We start from the raw sequence: 20,754 nt of genomic DNA, 5'->3' as shown, positions 1-20,754 counted from the left end.
ACCGAACACGGCTATATGTTGCCGACTGTACGTGGCTCGTTATTTCTGACAAATAGGCCTATTAGGCCCGTCCCGACGACGTGTGAACGTTGGCGTGGTTTCTGAGATAAACGTTTTAATTAATGAATGGTTATTTTACATACTGTACCTACATCGCATACCTGGTGTGGCCTGTAAGGGTCTCCCCAGATATATCGACGCGCATTCGGCAAAAGCCGATAGGAAAAAGCTTATGTCCGCGCAATAAGAGCGAAGAAGTCGTCGTTTTGCTCGGCTCGCATCGGCCGGCGCCTGCCGACGCGTCGACGGCTTTTTCGCTCTTATTGCGCGGACATAAAGCTTTTTCCTATCGGCTTTTGCCGAATGCGCGTCGATATATCTGGGGAGACCCTAACACGAGCAAAAAAATTAACTGTAGGCTGTACTCTTCCAACTGACTCTAACATTTAAAGTTTATTCTAAGACGTAATGTATGTATTGCGAATTTTGTTATGTTTAAAGCGTGACGGGTAACGTCGATCACAACGATGTTAGCGTACATTGAAGACAATATTTATTTTAAACCGTTGGGTTTCACTCACTTGAATTTTTAGTTGCTATTGGCGACACGTTACGGGCCCGTTGGGGGTCCTTCCTCAGGCTCGAGAGCTCGCGGCGGCTGCACTTCGTGCACTGAGCGGCGCGCCCCCGCCTCGTCGCTCGTTGGGCGCGCGCTGACGGGCCGGGGGCGGGCGCAGGCAGTCCGCAGTTTAAATATGTCTCACGAAAGTTTAATTTGGAATATTTATTTTGTATGAAAAATAGGTCTAAAGTCTAAAGGATTCATAATTTTTAAAAGATCTTTAACAATAGTTTTATCGTTTGAGGAGTACAATATATGTCTTAATTATTTGCTCGTGTTACAGGCCACACCCGGTATAGTAGGTAACTATATATTATCATTGTAAAATCAACCATTTTTTCTAGGGTATAAAGTTCAATCTTCTACAAAGTAATAAGACCTATAAGACCTTCCACAATGAAAATGTAGAATGGATTGTAGGTATACGTGATATATTATGCTTACCTTTGTCATTGTAAGTACATCGAATATCCAATTAATTATAGTAATTAAGCCGAGGATTAAATTACAAACTCCTTAGATTTATGCATGACATAGGAAGCGGAAATTGAACAAATTAGATCAGAGGGCCGACTCGACTTGAAGAAGCCACGACAGGTGACATGACCATATGGTTACCATTTCGATAAGTTTCAGAGATGTTGCCGAACTATTAAAATTTAATTTTGAAAGGTGATATACCTTAAGGGGCCCACTGATTAACAGTCGTGTCAGTTAGAACAAAATTTTGACAGTTCCGAACAACTGACAGGCCGATACCGTCCGGCGGACTGTTAATCACTTTAATCAGTGGGCCCCTTTAAGGTCTATGGTTGAAAACTTTGACTGTTCCCATAAGTATTATGTTTAAGCGTTTTACGTCAAAAATGTGACAGTTACGTAGAAAGCCTCGCCCTCAATAATTTTCTACAATTTCTTGTGTTAAGCTCTTTTTCTAGAGTAACGATGAAAAGGAAAATCAAATTAACTCAGGACAACACAAATATTATTGAAACTGCTACTGTATCGGTATAATTATCAGCAAAGGCACTACTCTGTTCTTTGATGTGATATTACAAAAGACATTTCACCGCGTTCAATACATAAGTAGGTAAATAAATGTGATCTGTGAGGGGAAAGGGGACGGTCAACTTCCCCATACAAACGTAGTCTCCATTTTCATCTCTGGATATAGACATTATGGAAAATATTTTTATATAATTTAAAGGGTATTTATTAGCCATTTCAATGTCCCTTCGTTTGACTATTTTCGAAACGCTCCTGACTCTTATAATAATGAATAAATTCAGCTTACCCCTCTCAACCCCCCAAATTTCCCCTACAATTACAGTTAATTTTGAACCATAGTTGGGACTTGGGAGCTTTGGAATATAATTGGGTAGTTTTACGGAATTAAAAAAAAAATAATTGCATGAAAACTATTTTCATTAATGTTAATATCCAGAGAGGAACTACGTCTGCTACTAGAGAGCTATACGTGTGAGAATACGGATGGGGACTACGTTTGTAGTTGTAGACGATTTCGCGTGGGTCGTCCAATTTCGTCTTAAAACTAGTCAGGCGTCAGGCATTCATACCCCTGTCTATTGAAGCATGCAAACCAATGATACTAACTCTTTGATGCAAACCAATCGGCTGGATATGTGCGATAACAAACTTTATAGTGGAGGGTATTCAACGGGACATGTGACAGGGTGAAATGAGGGTATTGAGGGTCTGGTCCTTTGCCGATTTTGCTTTATCTATCTTATACCTTTAAACGAGCAATTCTTGTATATATGTATATGTACACGGTGGCTAAAAAATTACTGCATTCCCGTTGGCGAATTTACAAAGCCTATACTGATAAGGTCCAGATGCGAACTGAACTGGATTAGCTTTTGTTTGGACAAAACTTGACCAAACCCTAATCCATTACAGTACAGAAATTTACTGAAATCGTATAGACTTTGTTGGCTAAATTAATATGGATATTGTTGCTACAAATGCTAGTTTGTTGCGATCTAAACTTGACTAATATTTTAGTAATGACTCCGATTGTATTGTATTAATTACCGTTCGTGCTAATTACTTAAAAATGCCTAATTTTTTTTTTTTCATTGAAGAACTATATCAGTTGAGATTTCTTATTAGGACATGTTTAATGTGAAATCGTAATACAATTATAAGTCGACTGTATTTTATAATACATTGGTACATAACGAAGTAGATGATTTATTTAAGGACCAAGATTTACTACGGTGTTCTGCCTTTTCTCCGAAGTTTTATTGTCCGAATTTCACTTGCCAGACAACTTTTCGCAGATGATTTACTTTGGCAACCAACATTCACCAAATTTTCATCATGACAACGTTTTACTTTATAGAATTATTGTTAAGTAGATTATTACTATGTGTACAACGTTTGGAGTACATTTCTTTGGTCAAATCATTCAACTTGCTAGATATTTATTAATACGATATCGTCTAGTCATTTGACAGAGTTCACTGAGTCAATATAGGTGCGACGACGAGCGAAGCGAGGAAGAGCGTGTTAGGTGAACTGCGACCAAACAGCGAACCGACTTTTTTTTACATAGAACGACTTTTCTGGCAACAGTTCATTTTCCTGGGGGTTGCAGTTCTAACCTAACCTAAGCCACTTTTCTGGCAACAGTTCATTTTCTTGAGGGTCGCAGTTCTAACATAACCTAACCCACATTTTTGGTAACAGTTCGTTTTCTTGGGGGTCGCAGTTCTAACCTAACCTAACCCACTTTTCCAGCAACATTTCGTTTTCTTGGAAGTTGCAGATCAAACTAACCTAAACTACTTTTTTGGCAATTTACATGAATACTAGGTGAAAAGTAATTTAGTAAAAAAATAATTGTTGAAATCAATATTCAGTGAACTTTAGTGTCGTACAAATAATACTCGATGAATAATATTGAATAATGACGGCGAGACTCCGCTCGACTAGGTATTGTGAGAGCATTAATGTTTAAATATATCGCAACAAAATCTAAACCATTTGAGTAAATAAGTATTATTAAAATTTAGATATCACATTCAAACGTGCCTGAAGCCTTGAACTTACTAAACTCGACTAGGTTTTGGCGTGAATAATATTTGAAAATATGTATGCAAAAAGCTAATCCATTTCAGTGACTACTTTTTACCGAAACGGTATAGATATTGTCAAGTAATATGCATAAACAAAAGCTCACCTATTAAAATCTGAGTCGTGACTGAAATAGTATAGCTTTTGTAAATTCGCTTCCCGTTGACAGGGAGTTTTTGGGATTATACTGAGCAACTTTTACTATGGGACCAACCCCGAAACCGCGAATTTAGCCATGATGTATATTTCGAGGATCTCGGAAACGGCTCAAACGATTTCGATGAAATTCGCTATGTTTACGGGGGCGTGAAATCGATCTAGCTAGTTCTTATCTCTGGGAAAACGCGCATTTTTGAGTTTTTATATGTTTTGGTATAAAATGAAAACTGACATATACTTAATTTTACATGAATATTTTCATAAAAGTTAACCATGTTCTCGCAGGAAAAATTCTTGAGTGTTTATTATTATTACGAATACATAACGCCATTGTCTTCACGTTAAAAATAACTAAGGCACGTGAGGGCTTTGCCACGTGCCAACATAATAAGGCAATAACAATAAACACAGGCCCAAGAAGGTAATCTTGGGGTACACATCAACAGATCAATACTTAGTTAAGCGTAACCGAATGTATTAAGCTAAATATACACACCGGTGAAGGTGTAAAGTAAAGCTTTGTGCACACCAGCGCTTTTTCAAGAGTCACTAGCGTTTTCACGAAATTTTATAATGGGGTCAAACAGATCACTGTGTTATGTCTTTCCTGTAGACATACACAAGAGTTAAGGGCTATAAAGGTTAATTTTCTTATTTAACCCTTATCCACGTGAAAAGGTCCTCCTTTTATTTAGAGAACTATGATAAAATCATTGCTTACATGCCCACAAGCTGTTAACTATTGCCCACAGGAGAGAAAAATGTACTGTTCGCGATAACACACTAGTTTCCTCTCCTGTGGGCAATAGTTAACAGCTTGTGGGCATGTAAGTAATGATTTTATCATAGTTCTTTAAATAAAAGGAGGACCTTTTCACGTGGATAAGGGTTAAATAAGAAAATGAACCTTTATAGCCCTTAACTCTTGTGTATGTCTACAGGAAAGACATAACACAGTGATCTGTTTGACCCAATGACTTCCTTACGTTTCGAGCTGTTCGTCTGTGGAACAGTCTGCCGTTAGACATTAGGTGTGCTAAAACTCTTCAAAGCTTTAAAAACCTTCTAAAGAATCATTACTTATCTTTTCCTTAATGTGCCGCTGTGTATATATTATATATTTATATATATATATTGTCTGTATTTTTGTATGTATTTATATATATATTTGTATATGTATTTGATATATATTAAACGATTTGGTTGTACCTATTGGTACATATTTATATAATTGTATATGATCGAATATGTAATCTTCTTATTACTGTAATTTATTTCGTGCACTACCTGTACCTTTATTTACTCTGTAAATCTGTTATTGTATTTTTTCTTTGTGGTTCAATAAAGTGTATTTACATACTTACTTTTCAATTTCATCATATGGCTACGGCTCATCACTCGGTGTAGTGTGCGCTATGCCTCACCCACACACAAGCCTTAACATTATATAAGTGCATGTACGTATTATTTAGGTCATTATACTTCTATATCCAACCTACTTGTTTGACAGTTTTGAATGATGATGCAGTAATAGGACGATATGTATATATTTGTTGTAGATAAGTTGCTAATATTATAAGTAACTAAGAAACTTTTCGTTTTATTATTATTATAATTTTCTTTTCTTTTTCTTTTATTTACGCTGTTGGTACAGTACGGATGTCTACCGTCTCCAATTCTCCCTCAATTGCTCAAAGGTTAACTGGAAGAGATCCCTTAAAGAGATAAGTTCGCCTTTGTACTAATGACGAATGTTATTTTTCCTGTTTTGTTTTGATTTTTGTACAATAAAGTGTTTTACTACTACTACTATGATTCAAGGTTAGTTTCACTAGACTTATATCGACACAAAACAAAACAAAACAGCTACAAAAGAGCTCGAAAACAGTACAAAAGGTAATCACGCTCCATAGCCCGGTCGATATAAGATTTGTCTGATTCAACGTCCCACCTCACATAGCGACCCTGCCAGGATCACTCAACGTGACGACGTTCAAATAAGTAGGTTCGAGTATAGACGTCTAATAACTTAAATAACGCGTACTTACATGCACTTACATTTAAAGGCTATGTTTGTGTGTGGATGCAGCACACACTACAGCTGTTTAATTCGAACGTACACTGTTATCAGAATGACATCTAACTGGCATCTCACTCGTACTTGTCCGTACATGTATTAGCGCGGGCGAGACGCACTACAACTAAATAACTTGATCCAAATATCATTCTGATGTCAGTGTTCGTTTTATTTGGCTATCATTACAAAATCAAAACCATAACGAATTGGTAAATCAGAATCGCCCTCTAGCGGCTCGATTCGGGAAATGAATTAGAGATTCTAGATACGATATAGTAAAGATATGTGACGTTCCACGGCAAAAGGTACCTTGCGGCGGTTGGCGCTTACACTATTATTAACGCCGCTCCAATATTATTGCGGTGCTATGCGACGTAAGCGCCAGCCGCCATAAGGTACCTTTTATCTCTAATTCATTTCCCGAATCGCGCCGTAGGTCTAAAAATATAACCCTGTTATTGCATCGCTCTGCTTTTTCGCCACTCAGTTATGCAGTTTTAATTGCACTCCGCACTTTTCGTTTATAAATACCGGCGTTGAACGTTGCAGCAAGCATAAATTCAATTTATTTGTTCGTTTGGAAAATTGTTTGGAAACGTCGTTTCGCGAAATATTTTAAAACGCATGCGACATAAACGAAATTGGAAAACTGTAGTCAATGATAATTGCATTAAGTTAACTTGAAACATTGAGCTGTATAGGGTATTTCTGGATAAAGGATGCCCCACGCTAGAGCGGGCCGGGCCCGAGCCGAGGCGTCCGGCATGTCAGTATGTATGCAATGGCTATGTTTTTCTGAATAAATATTTATCTTTCTCCATTTTGGATTTCACGGGCCTATAAATCCCGGTCTTTTGATAGGCTTGCGTGGGGATATAGATCCAACACGTAGAGGCCCTTTGGAGAGCTTTATTATTATTAGTATCTATGACGGCTGGTCGGTGATCACGTGGCGCTTTCCATAGAAAATGAAGTGTCGGTTGCCTCAACCCGTTCTAGCGTGCGTCATCCTTTACTGACCCGTCGTAGGACAGTCAACATTATGCGAATTAATTAATAAACATTATATACAAGTAAATTACATATGCATCATATTGTTCACCTGTCCCATTCTCATTTAGTTTGTATAAAAGTTTTGTTATTAGTCAATAAGTACATAGGTACTTATAAACTGAAATAAATGTCATATACTAAGAAAAAGTGACCAAGGCCTCCAGTGCCCCAGGCTGGAATCGAACCAGCGTCCTCTGCTATCGCGGCAGGTGCCTTTTTCTTAGTATATGACTTTTTCTTAGTAGTGTTTCTACTTGATAAAAACAAATTAAAATATTTTTCTGAAATAATTTAATTTGTTCAAATACTTTAGTACATAGGTACTTATTGAATGTGAATAATCAATAGGTAAATGAATAGTCATTTACTGATTATTCACCTTCGCTCATCATCTGTTTCAGTCAGGTTTATCTATTAAATAAATCGCCTGTCGTGTTGCAAATTACTATCAAGATATCTCATCATCACAGGCCTTTCCATCTATTGCAGACGATTTATGCATTGCTGTTTAGACAACGGGTTTGGTGACTGTAGAGGCCGATGCGTGAGCAAGATACCATCTATAAAGTAAATAATACAGTTAGCTACACTGAGAGAAAAGTATAACAAAAACACACTTAGAATTACAAAAATAAACTTAATCCGGGGACACGGAGAGTCAACTAATAGGAACAAATTGACTTTTGTAATTTCTATTAGTTCTTGCAATTTCTATTATCTGTTTGTTGAAATTAGATTTAGGATTACTGAGCTGTTTGTAGAAATAAATAAACTTTACAGAAATAGTGAAACGTCCATAATTATTACTAAACTTCATTTTTTTCCCCAGTACAGAACTGTTTTTTAATTCCTGGTGATGATTTTTCTCACAGTGTAGTAGGTACTTTAACAAATTGCTACTTGGAATCAGCTTAGGAAGACTACAACTAAAAAACTATATCACAACCTCATTTAAGTGTTACAATATGATAGTAGTAGGTTTTCATTAAATTCAAAGATACTTATGTACATTATGTATCAAAATACCACGGCAAAACCACCAAAATATATCTACAGGTAAATTCGAATTTGGAGTAGGTAAGCAAAGTAGTAGGCATATTTGACGACGTAGGTATAAAATAAACACATTGTACCTAAATGTGAAGTTATCTCAGCGAGCGTCGGTGTCGGTGTACAATTTGTAGTTTCCCGAGAATCTCAAGCGCGCCGACAACTTGTACGGCGTCTCGTTACTAGCAAACTATCTCGTTACGTATCTCGTTGTTGAAACAGTCACAAGTCTACAAAGTATAGGTATACAGGTTGATTGGAAATTCGCCGTATTCCTTGAAAGGGGAAATCTGCGTATTCTTCAAATGTGTAAGCAGCCATTTGACGCAGCTTTGTTGTCAATAATCGTCCGAAATGAAAAGAAAGTTGAAACTAAGTGATTGATTACTTACTGCACGAAGATTAAATAAGGCTCGGTTGGTCCCAACCCTACTCCATGGAAAGCACCCCCACCCCTTGAAAATAAGATTAGATAGGGATACCGAAGACAAAAATGCTTACGTAGAAACTAATTTCTGTAATGACCCTTAATTAGTTTGTTTGTGGCGCCGAAGGCAACCTGACGTGACCGCAACATCAAGAAAATAAGATAAGATAAGGTAACGAAGACAAATAAAGCCCACGAAGATACTAAAATAACACAAACAAACCGATTAAGGGACAAATAAAGCCCATGGAGATAATAAAGTGACACAAACAAACCGATTAAGGGTCACGTACGCTAGGCCAGCTAGGCGCTAGGCGTAGGCTAGGTCTTGCGCCTGCTCTGCTATTATTATTGTTATTTTATAAAGTTTTAGGGAAAATGTCGACATTCGTACTTTTTTAGAAAGCTGAGGAACTGAGGAACTCATTTCTGTATTTTTACGTGCTGTGTCATACTTTTTTTTAAAGTAATGCCTTAAAATGTTACAAAGTTTGGGGAAAAATACAAAAAAATATTTATATTATTTCACGTAATCAGTAGTTTATTGGTTATTAGATGAACGCATTTTTAATTCCAAATTTGAGTAGTTATTCACAATTACCACTTTTTAGTCGAAAGGCGGGTTTTTTAAACTAAACACTCAAATAACTTGAAAACCAATGAGTTTTGACCCCTGGTTGACTGGACTTAAATCATTGCAAATGAACCATAGAATAACCCCTTTCAAGGAATACGGCGAATTTCCAATCATCCTGTATATGCCATCATAGAATGCCTAGGCGTCTTTGACTAACTCTAACGCATTCACTGCCAAGCGGCGTGGCCTAGGAACAAACTTGTATGACGGTGAACGCACATGTGCGTCGGTGGCAGTGAATGTGCTAAAGGCTCCTGGTTACCAGTTCGCTGGAAGATATCAGCCTGTCAGTTAAATGCATAATTTGACAGCTCCGAACAACTGACAGGCTGATATCGTCCGGCGAACTGGTAATCTGTGGGCCCATTAAGGGCCAGCATGTGTATAAGCTTGCGCCTTCTTGCACATACCTACTAGGGAACAGGATTTTAGCTGTTGTTAAAATACTACCTATAACCTGCACATTGTACAGTCGCCATCAGATATATCGGAACGTCAAAAATTTGCTAAAGATACGATTTAGATCGGATATGTCAGTGTCAAAAGTGATGTTTTTCTTTAAAAAAACAAATTTTGACAGACATATTCGATCCAAATCGTATCTTTAGCAAATTTTTGACGTAGGTTTAAAGTTCGAATCAAGCCGCAAGTCTCATTATGGACCACTAAGCCAACAAAGTAAAATACCCTTTCAAACTTATTATAACAAAAAACTTAAAGTACCTAAACCATCCAAATCCAAATAGATTCGGAGCTTGCATAAAAAAGAAAACCTCCGTCGAAATTTCGAAGCCATTTAAAAGGAACAACGAAACCTAATAAAACTTGGTACATTAGCAACAGAAAATAACCTAGATTACATCATGATCATAACAGCGACGTGGTCATTAACGTCACCCAAATAATGCCCTAATTTTTTCGGTGATTAATGTACCTTGGCAAAAGTTGTGGGATATTAAGTAACTGTGTACCTACACAGTCATTATTTACAAAATAAAAAAGTAAGTAGGTAAGCAGAAATCGCGAAGCGTCAGGTTGACGTAACTGGTGACCGAAGAGCTGCCGGCTACCTCGCACAACGTATCAGCATTGCAATACAGCGAGGAAATGCCGCCAGCATCCTTGGTACAATGCCTCAAGGGCCTATTTTAGATTTAAGCTAGTTATTAATTTATTTTCGTAATACCACTGTATATATCTTCTTTGTAAATAAAGGACTTGATACTATAAAAAAAAGAAGGTAAGTAAGTTTATACGTAATATAATGCCAATGGCGTTGGCATCTTCTGTCAAAGGTATGCATAGATGGCGCCATTATGATATGAGGGGGCTATGGCTTGCCCCCTTTTTTATGAGATTTGGCTTAAAGGGCTGGCAAACAGGGCAAGCTATGCTGGCGCCATCTGCTAAATACTTCGACCGGCCAACCCGGCATGTAAGGTTTAGCTGTTAGTGCGGATTGATTGAAATAAATAAATGAAACAACGATTAGATTAGATATAAGGTTGGTACTTGCACCAAAGATGGTCCGATACTTACGGCTCGACCACGACATTGCGCGACTGGCGGCGGTGGCGGTGTAAGATTGTCCCATAATATTTATTTGTTTATAATTTATCTAAGAACATCTTTTATCGTGCTTCAACTTGAGAGATAAATAACACAAACCATCTTGGTAATTGTAACAAACCTTAGTATATACGCACTGAGAGAAAAATCATTAGTAAACTAAACCAGGAATTAAAAAACAGTTCTGTACTGGGGGAAAAAATTAAGTTTAGTAATAATTATAGACGTTTCACTATTTCTGTAAAGTTTATTTATTTCTACAAACAGCTCAGTAATCCTAAATCTAATTTCAACAAACAGATAATAGAAATTGCAAGAACTAATAGAAATTGCAAAAGTCAATTTGTTCCTATTAGTTGACTCTCCTTGTCCCCGGATTAAGTTTATTTTTGTAATTCTAAGTGTGTTTTTGTTATCCTTTTCTCTCAGCACGTTATAAGACTTGATGTAATTTAATTACATTTTGTACATCACTTATAAGTCTTATAACGTTGCCCACTGCTTATTAGGTCCCCCGTTCGTGTCAGTTAGGGGTCCATCCATCACACGACATCGCTGTACAATGTTTACCACTGCTTACCAGTAGATGGAGCATATAAGACGACAAATGAGTAGTATACCTCATTTAAAGAAAATAATATACACGAAGTTGCACACATAGTAGAAAAAGTACGAGCGTATCGCCTAGCGTGGTACGGGCATCATTTGTGATGCGGAGGGAGGAAAGTCATATGACGAGAAATGTATTATGAATGAATATGGACGGAAGTAACGGGAGAGGAAAATCAAGGAAAAGGCGGATGGACTGTGTGAAAGATGATATGAAATGTACGCGAGTGAATGATGAGATGACGGGCGAGAAAGAGGTAGGTATGGAAGAAAAATACGTGCTGCCCCGACCCGGAATGAATGGGATAAGGGCAAGCGAATGATAATGACACAAGTCACTGCTCCAGTTTTACCCATGCTGGCAATTATCGTCTGACATTAACATTCTGAGCAGTTAATATTGATGCTGGGTACCGTACTCGTTACGAGTACGTACTCGTATAGTACATTTCTGGGTCAGTACTCGATACGTACCGAGTACTGACCCAGAAATGTACTATAAATTGTACTGACAATTAATTGACATTACATTAGGTGTGACATTATTATTTATTTATTTAAACTTTATTGCACAAAATATATACAAAAATGTACAAATGGCGGACTTAATGCCAAATGGCATTCTCTACCAGTCAACCATAGGGCCAAACAGAGATATATACAATTGGTGCAGAGAGAGAAATATACCTATTCAGTGAATTAAAAAAAAGCAAACTATACATATAAACTACATCTTCTTCTTCTTCCTCGCGTTATCCCGGCATTTCGCCACGGCTCATGAGAGCCTGGGGTCCGCTTGACAACTAATCCCATGATTTGACGTAGGCACTAGTTTTTTACGAAAGCGACTGCCATCTGACCTTCCAACCCAGAGGGGAACTAGGCCTTATTGGGATTAGTCCGGTTTCCTCACGATGTTTTCCTTCACCGAAAAGCGACTGGTAAATATCAAACGATATTTCGTACATAAGTTCCGAAAAACTCATTGGTACGAGCCGGGGTTTGAACCCGCGACCTCCGGATTGCAAGTCGCACGCTCTTACCGCTAGGCCACCAGCGCTCGTTATACATATAAACTACATAAATAAATAAAATATATATAAACTACTACGAGTACATACTTATACATATAAGGCGCGTATCCAACGTGCCAATCGTTAACGCTCCGTAGCGTATTGTAGTGATCTCTCTCTATCACTCTTCCCCACTAGTGCGACAGTGACAGTTGGGTTACGTTCGCTACGGAGAGTTAACGATTGCACGTTGGCTACGCACCTAATGGAATAGCAAAAACCTTCATACCTACTAGAAATTACTATAGTTACAACGTGTCATTTACAGTTTCCTGAGAATCACCCACGAGTCCCCAAATTATCAATTCAGGGTCATATTTGCGTTTCCCATTGGTACTTTGTTGCTGTGTGCGAATTCTATGAGTCACACTCGAAAATACATCTAGTGGGAGGTAATCTGCGTTATATGACTACCGCTTCATCACCCTGGACGACTTCCTGCTAAGTAATGGTGTACAGTTATATCGCTGGCCCAATATTACAGGGTTCTATGTTACATTTCAAGATAGTTGGAATTCGACTTTATGTCACTATGACAAAGTTCAAATTTCAGTTCGATAAAAGTGAAACATAGAACCCTGTAATATTGGGACAGCGATATTATGGTATCGCGTCTTGTGACCTTGACGAATGGCTTGTTTTGACATTTGGTGCGTATAGCCCTTAATAATATTGACCAATGACCAATTGACGTTTTTGTTTGAACAAACGTCACTTTTGACACTGACATATCTAATCCATATCGTATCTAGACGTAATATTTGACGTATCTTAAAGTTCGAATCGGGCCGCATATGAACTTACGGCAAGATGCCTCGAAATGGACACTCTGACCACCACCTGAACCACGCATGTGGCGGCCGCTATTTTTAAGATATTTGGGTCAAAAAGATCACTGTGTTATGTCTTTCCTGTAGACATACACAAGAGTTAAGGGCTATAAAGGTTAATTTTCTTATTTAACCCTTATCCACGTGAAAAGGTCCTCCTTTTATTTAGAGAACTATGATAAAATCATTGCTTACATGCCCACAAGCTGTTAACTATTGCCCACAGGAGAGAAAAATGTACTGTTCGCGCGAACACACTAGTTTTCTCTCCTGTGGGCAATAGTTAACAGCTTGTGGGCATGTAAGCAATGATTTTATCATAGTTCTCTAAATAAAAGGAGGACCTTTTCACGTGGATAAGGGTTAAATAAGAAAATTAACCTTTATAGCCCTTAACTCTTGTGTATGTCTACAGGAAAGACATAACACAGTGATCTGTTTGACCCGCCTACGTCCTTATCTACTCTAGCGCTACTCTGGAGAGATTTGGAACTATTATTGGCTGACTGCTGGACACTTTTACAGCTGTTCTACCATAAGAGATTTCACTCCTTTTACACTATACTCTATGTATTTCTCTCTTACATTTAAATATTTATTTCTCACAGAACCAAATAAAACAATTGGAGCTATCGTTAGACAGATCTGATGAAAAAACAAATACGAGTAAGTACGACTATAGTTATTTATTTTACAAGGGGGCAAAGTTGTTGTTTAACCGCTAGTGCAAATATTGATACCCGAGCAAGCGAAAGATTGCAAAATTGAACCACTAGCGTAGCGAGTGGTTCGAAAAATGGAATCTTGAGCGTTGCGAGGGTTTCAAAGCACGAGGGTTAAACAAAATTTGCCCCCGAGTGAAACACAACATTTTTCACCACACCAATCCGATGCAAACCAAATCAAATCCAAATTAATGTTATTAAATATTTATCATCCAAAGTCAATTCAACGCCCAGAGCTATAAATAATTTGGGTGAAAAAATTTGCTCGGAATTCACGTGTACTTACGAGTATAAAAAATCCGGACAAATGCGAGTCGGATTCGCCCACCGAGGGTTCCGTACGTTAGTATTTGTTGTTATAGCGGCAACAGACAACAAAGAAGATTCAAATTCATTTTGAGATTTCTATTTTGAGCTTAATTGTATATTAATTAAATAATGCAAACCTAGAAATTTTTTAAGTAGATTGTAAGATTTTTGAATTGTATATTTTTAATGATAAATAGAACTTCAGGTTAAGTACATGTTTGGTTGGTTGTGTCATTAATGTGGTTATTTATGTATTGTGATATTTTTTTAAGTTATATACCTTTTAAATGAAATGAAAAAAAAATAATTAAAAAGTTAAACAGAGGGGTATAGCTGGATGTCATGTAGCAATGTTTGGTCGTATCAAAATTTTATGTAATGCCTTAGACCTGCTTTGTTCTAATAATAGTCATACCTAATAGGAAGAAATCAAGTAAAGTTAATTTTCTCCATAACGTGTAACTCAAGCGTGGAATGTCCTCGAGAAACGGATCCTAATCATACCCATGCTCACTTTTATAGGTTAACTTCGTGTACGATACATATGTATTACGACTACGAATTTAGTTTTGCCATAGAGAAACATAGTAAGAATAGAGTGCTCACTCCATATATCATTTTTGATACCAAAACGACTATTATTTTCGCAGTCGACATCTAGCATCGAGTAGCGGAATTATCAGTACCGCAATACCCCCTATTTCAAAACATTGTTTATTGGAATGCTACTCGGTGATCACATGATGCTTTCTATATAAGACTGAAGTGTCGGACGTTTCGTCCGGACCCGGGCCGTTTTAGCGTGAGTCATCCTTAATTCCGGATCCGGTTGGGTCGATAGAAATCCGGCCTTCCGAGCGGATTTGAAAATCGGACCGGTTTACAATCCCTAGGGAGACAGATTTGCATTCGTTATTTTTCCCGGAGGCAAGCTTTTAAAGCGGTTATCACACTGCTCCTCACCAGGGATGTTGCGGATGCAGATTTTTTGACATGCGGATGCGGATATTTAAAGTCTCACATCCGTGTCAAGATTAGGTACTTAAAAAACCTCAAATATTACATTTTTAGTAATTTTTATTTAAAAAAAAACGAATCGTTTAGTATTTGAGCAAGAATATAGGTGCGTACCTTCAGCAGCAATAGTTGCTAAGCGGGCGAGGTGTTCAAAATGATCATGACGTGATCATGATATTGTTAAGAGAATAAGAGCGCGTCAAGGTAATTCTGAACCAGGGATGTTGCGAATATCCGCATCCGCATCCGCATCCGCAACCGTGGAATTTCCGCATTATTTTCAACATCCACGGATGTCGAACAAGTCGGTACAGGAACGTCTTAGCGGCGGCGTAAGTGCTAGGTAATTTCATCATTACCTATAACGAAATCGTCTAGTTAGATCCAGAAAAGTCGGCCAAAAGTTACTGTTTATTAAATATAACGCACCTATATTCTTGCTCAAATACTAAACGTTTCGTTTTCTTTTAACCAAAAATTACTAAAATGTAATATTTGACGTTTTTTAAGTACCTTATCTTGACATCTGCAACCGCATCTGCGTCCGCGGATGTGAGCCTTTAAATATCCGCATCCGCATCCGCGGATGTCAAAAAATCTGCATCCCCAACATCCCTAGCAACTTCTGCTGCTGACTACCTACTTATCATGAATTTTCATTCAACCGAAAGCATTGGCCTTTTTAATCCCGATCGGAATTATATCTTTCTCATCCTTCCCAATATCTTTAAAAAGGGAAAACTTTGTTTGATGTTTTGTATTCGCATATAATAAGAAACCAAGTTAAACGGACTGTTTATGTTTCCAGTCATAACTCGACGCAAACTGAGACGGTAACAAGCTCACGTGAAGGTAGGAATTGTTGGAGTTATTGGGATTTAATTTAGAGGAGGTATGTCCTTTAGCACTACATCCTTCCATCTTATTATGGCTTTAAAAAAAACTAAATAAAAAACACAAATCCCCGCGAAGTGAAAACGTTTTCGAAGTCGGTGAAAAAGAAAAAATGCTATGCTCATGATTTTCGCGTGGGGATGCTTGAGACGAGGCTTGTGCCCAGAAGTGGGACGTATATACAACGTGTCTCTACTCTCTGGACGTTGACCAAGATCCCGAGTAGAGTTCCTTCGCAGGAATGTTCTAATATGGTAAATTATTTGATTAGATGAACATAAAAAAAAATAGTTATAAGTTAAATTAGATCAAATTAAATCATCTATAAATAGGTGAAACTGTATCAGTCGTTCACAATGACGATAAGACTAAAGTGACATTAATGACATAACATACCTACTCTTTAATTACCGTATATACAGGCTATTTCGAAGTACCTATTAAATCGTAAATCAGTAATTTCTCCGTTAATACTGTGGCGTTTGAAATGAGACTTTGTACATAGGTTAGAAATACCCTAACCGACAGGTGCAATTCATCATGTCCAGAGGGTAGAGACACGTTGTATTTTTTATGATAAATTTGCTAGACCGCTTATCTCTCGTAACTCATGCCGGGTTCTTTCTGGCGAGTGCCCCGACAACCCCTCCTAATTGGATCAGGCCTGTCGTCAGGAAATAAGATCCTAATTTTATTTGATTAGCCAACTAAGCACGATCGCGACTCTAACTTTATCTGATTAACGTCGTGCGTTCTATTCATTTTTAATAACCCTCCATTTTGGGGATAGATTGGATGATAGAAAATACCTTAGAGCATTTAGGAACTGGAGATTGGCTGTCATTTTCTGTACAAAACAGTCTGCCGATTTTTGCGGGGAGGGCACATGATTTGTACGTAACGTACAAATAGCCATGTCAGATAAACGTCAGTTCATACAAAAGTTTGCACAACTGTGCATGGTTTTCGGTAGAGGGGTAAGCTCTTAAAGGCTACTCCGATTTATTAAATGCTCTAAGGAAAATACGAAACAGTATGAGAGAAATTTCTGTTTCATTTAAAAGTGTGGCTTTTTTCTTTTGTATCTTACAGGATAGGATATAATCTACTAAGTGAGTGCGAGTGGTACGCGAGCGTGCACGTATGTGTGTGTGTGTGTGTGTGTGTGTGTGTGTGTGTGTGTGTGTGTGTGCGTGTGTGTGTGTGCGCGCGCGCGCGTGTGTGTGTGTGTGCTACAAAACGAAATCTACACTCAAACGCTAAAACCAAAACACATACATTATAAATGTCGTGCATGTTTTAGTAGATACGTCTGGTTGCCAGCTCGATAGGGACGAGCTAAAACGTTCGTTCATAAAGAATTCGTAGTTCCTTGGATCCGCAAGGCACTTTGACGAATATAATATTAATGTAGGTAGGTATTCGTTTTTACCTCGATGTCTTTGTACTGAAGATATATTATACCTACCTACGTACTTGTAAATATATACGTAGTATAATCTTAATGATGTTTTGCTTTATCATAATTTTAAACATGATTTGCACTCCAGCTACTAAACTAGCTTCTCCCCGCGACTTTGTCTGAGTGGAATGATGATGATCGATAAAACTATACTGTGTACTCAAAATATCTTAATACCATCTACTTATATCGGTTCAGCGTTTTAAGAGTGAAGAGGTAATAGACAGACGGATAGACAAACAGTTACTTTCGCTTAGAATAAATTTAAAAGTGGAAAAATTACTATCCTGGGTTAGACTTGAACTCACGGCCTCTGGATCGATACTCCAGCGCTCTGCCATCTGAGCCACCAAGACCTCATCCGTGATCCGTGGCCGTGAGTTCAATTCTCACCCATGACAGTAATTTTTCTAGTTTTACATTTATTCTAAACTTATTTAGCATCGTTCGCAAACGTTTCTGCTTGTTAAAAATTAAAGTTATTTTCTCATTTATATATGTATTTTTTTTTTTTTACTTTACAAACATAATTTTTTCTTTATATTTAAAACAAAGTGGAAAATTACACTGACTCACTGAACCGGAACAAATTATAAATTTATCAAAGCGAAATCATGTTAAATTCAATGAATAATTCCTCGAATTTATTATAAGAAAGGAGAGCTTTAGGTAAGCAATATTTCTACCGCCTTTCATTCTTAGTAAATTTATATCGAGAACGGATAATTAGCTAAAATTTCTGCCAACACTGTCTTATTATTATTATTATTATTAAAGCCTTTCTTATACGAACTGTTAACATTTCATTTAACAATTATAATTTTATGTATGTATATTTCTATATGCATGTTCGTAAGGTCTTTTTGACCTAGGCCTCTTCCGAATCGCCTTTTTCTAATATATTTAAGTATTTGTCCAACATTTTCTTCCATTCTTGTCTATCTATTGCCATTTCTTTCCAGTCTTTTCCTATTGTTTCTATTAGGTCTTTTTCCCATCTTGTTTTTGGTTTGCCCTTTTTTCTTTTACCAATTTTTGGATTCCAATTTGTTGCTATTTTTGTCCATCTGTTGTTTTTCATCCTGGCTATGTGCCCGGCCCAATTGTATTTTTGTTTCAATATATGTATTGCTGCATCTATAAATCTTGTTCTTCTTCTTATCTCTGTGTTTCTAACTCTGTTTGATAACTTTATGTTAAGGACACTTCTTTCTATTGACCGTTGACATACTTGAATTCGTTTGATGATATCTCCTGTGAGTGACCATGTTTGACTACCATATGTAAGACAGGGCAGAATGCATGAGTCGAAGGCTAGTTTTTTTTAGTTTTATTGGTAGTTTCTTCTTAAATATATCCTTCATGGCCCAGTACTTCTTCCATGTCTGTCCGATTCTTCTTGTTATTTCTTTGTTTGTGCAGTCTGTGAATGATACCTGTTTTCCAAGGTATATATACTCGTCAACATATTCCAGTGATGTATTCTCTATTTGTATAGTCACTTTTTTTGAGTTGGTCATGACTTTTGTTTTTTCTTCATTCATTTCTAGACCTACTTTTTGACTTTGTGCATTTAGTTCTTGCAGTAATATACTGAGCTCAGTTGCACTGTATGCTAATATTACCAGGTCATCTGCGAATCGAAGATTTGATAAATATTTGTTGTTTATCTTGATGCCCTTTTGTCTTTCTTCCCAGTTTAGATTTTTGAATATTTCTTCTAAGACCGCTATGAACAGCTTTGGTGACATTGGGTCTCCCTGTCTTACCCCTCTGTTGATCTGGATCTGTCTTCCTAATTTGTCTGTTTTTACTCTGGCTGTACTTTTTTCATAGATCTTTTTTATGACATGTATGTAGACTTCTGGTATGTCCTGATTCTCTAGTGCCTGCCATATCGATGTATGAGTAATTGAGTCAAAAGCTTTTTTAAAGTCGACAAATCCTATATAAAGTGGTATTTGGAACTCTGTGTGTTTCTCAATTATTTGGCATAGGGTCTGAAGGTGGTCTGTTGTGGAGAAACCCTTCATAAATCCAGCTTGTTCTGTTGGCTGTTTATTATCTAAAATAGGTGTGATGCGTTGTAGTAGTGTCATTGAAAAAATCTTGTAAATATTAGACATTAGACTAATTGGTCGGTAGTTTGATATGTCATGTGGGTCTCCTTTCTTGTATAATAGGGATATATGTGCCTCTGTCCATTGAGTGGGTATTTGTTCATTTTCTTCTAAAATTTTATTAAATAGTTTTGTTAGTGGAACTGCTATTACTGGTTTCATCATATGTATACTTTCATTTTTGATGTTATCCGGTCCTGGACTTTTATCTTTTTTAAGTTTATGTATTGATTTTTGTACTTCTTCAACTGTGAATGGATCTACATTTTTATTTCTCTCTTCATTTTGTTTTCTAGTTGTCTGGTTTGTCTGTTTTAACGAGTATAACTCCTCATAAAAAATTGTGGCAATTTCGTTGATATCCTTCCTGTTGGTTTTTTCCTCTCCTTTTCTATTTTTCAGTTTTGGCATAATGGGTTTTCCTTTGTTTAGAATTTTTTGTGCCTTTTTTATTGTTCCTGATTTTTCTAAATTTTCTCTGATGACATTTAATTTGTAGGTTTTGATATCTTCTTTTATTTTATTTTTGGTAATCTTGTAAAGGTTTGACAGTTCTTCTCTTTGCGATTTCGTCTTGCATTTTGTATTTCTTAAAAGTTGGCGTTTTTCTATTAGTGTTAGTGTATCTTTTGACAAAATATTTCTATCCATTCGTCCTGTATTGGATTTTCCCGCTAAATTTTCTTTTAAAATATCCTCAAATTTGTTGTAAAGTTCTTGCACGGGGTAGGGGCTTTGTCCCGTAAATATGGTGTCCAGTTTTTGGTGTATTTTTTCCCTGAGTTCTGCCAGATTTTCAGGCGGTGTTGTTATTAGAGTTCTGTTAAAGTTTTTCCTTGATTTACGAAGTGTATCTATGCATAAAGTGGCTCTTAGCATTCTGTGATCGCTGTTATGTTGTAGGTTGGATATGACTTCACAGTTTTTGAAGTTTTGTTGGAAATTTGTTGTGATGTAGTCGATCTCGTTTCTTGTGTCGCCTCCCGGTGATATCCATGTCCAGCGTCTGCCTTTTTTCTTTT

Source organism: Cydia splendana, chromosome 7, assembly GCF_910591565.1.
Source record: "Cydia splendana chromosome 7, ilCydSple1.2, whole genome shotgun sequence".
In the NCBI taxonomy this organism is placed as follows: Eukaryota; Metazoa; Arthropoda; class Insecta; order Lepidoptera; family Tortricidae; genus Cydia; species Cydia splendana.
This window is presented reverse-complemented; position numbering follows the sequence as displayed.